This window comes from Arachis duranensis, chromosome 4, assembly GCF_000817695.3.
Source record: "Arachis duranensis cultivar V14167 chromosome 4, aradu.V14167.gnm2.J7QH, whole genome shotgun sequence".
Lineage (NCBI taxonomy): Eukaryota > Viridiplantae > Streptophyta > Magnoliopsida > Fabales > Fabaceae > Arachis > Arachis duranensis.
The window spans coordinates 46,678,327-46,679,057 of NC_029775.3; positions in this window are offsets into that span (position 1 = coordinate 46,678,327).

Consider the following 731-nt stretch of genomic DNA (forward strand, 5'->3'; position numbering starts at 1 on the left):
AAGAAGAGAGTAGAAGAAGAAGAAATGAGAAAGAAGGGAATGGCTTTGTGTTCAGCCAAAAAGTGAGAGTAGTGGTGTTGATGTTGTGTGAAAATGAAGGAGTGAAGATGGGTTTATATAGGAGTGGGGGGGCTCATGGTTCGGTCATGTGGGTGGGTTTAGGAGGAAAGTGGTTTGAATTTGAATGGTGAGGTAGGTGGGGTTTTATGAAGGATGGATGTGAGTGGTGAAGAGAAAGATGGGATTTGATATGTGAAGGTTTTTGGGGAAGAGGTGTTGAGGTGATTGGTGAATGGGTGAAGAAGAGAGAGAGTGGTGGGGTAGGTGGGGATCCTGTGGGGTCCACAGATCCTGAGGTGTCAAGGAAAAGTCATCCCTGCACCAAATGGCATTCAAAAATGCGTTTTGAGCCAATTCTGGCGTTAAACGCCGGGCTGGTGCCCATTTCTGGCGTTTAACGCCAAGTACTTGCCCTTTTCTGGCGTTTAACGCCAGTCTGGTGCCCCTTTCTGGCGTTAAACGCCTAGAATGGTGCCAGACTGGGCGTTAAACGCCCATCTGCTAGCCTTACTGGCGTTTAAACGCCAGTAGGATCTTCCTCCAGGGTGTGCTGTTTTTCTTTCTATTTTTCATTCTGTTTTTGCTTTTTCAATTAATTTTGTGACTTCTCATGATCATCAACCTACAGAAAACATAAAATAACAAAGGAAAATAGATAAAATATAACATTG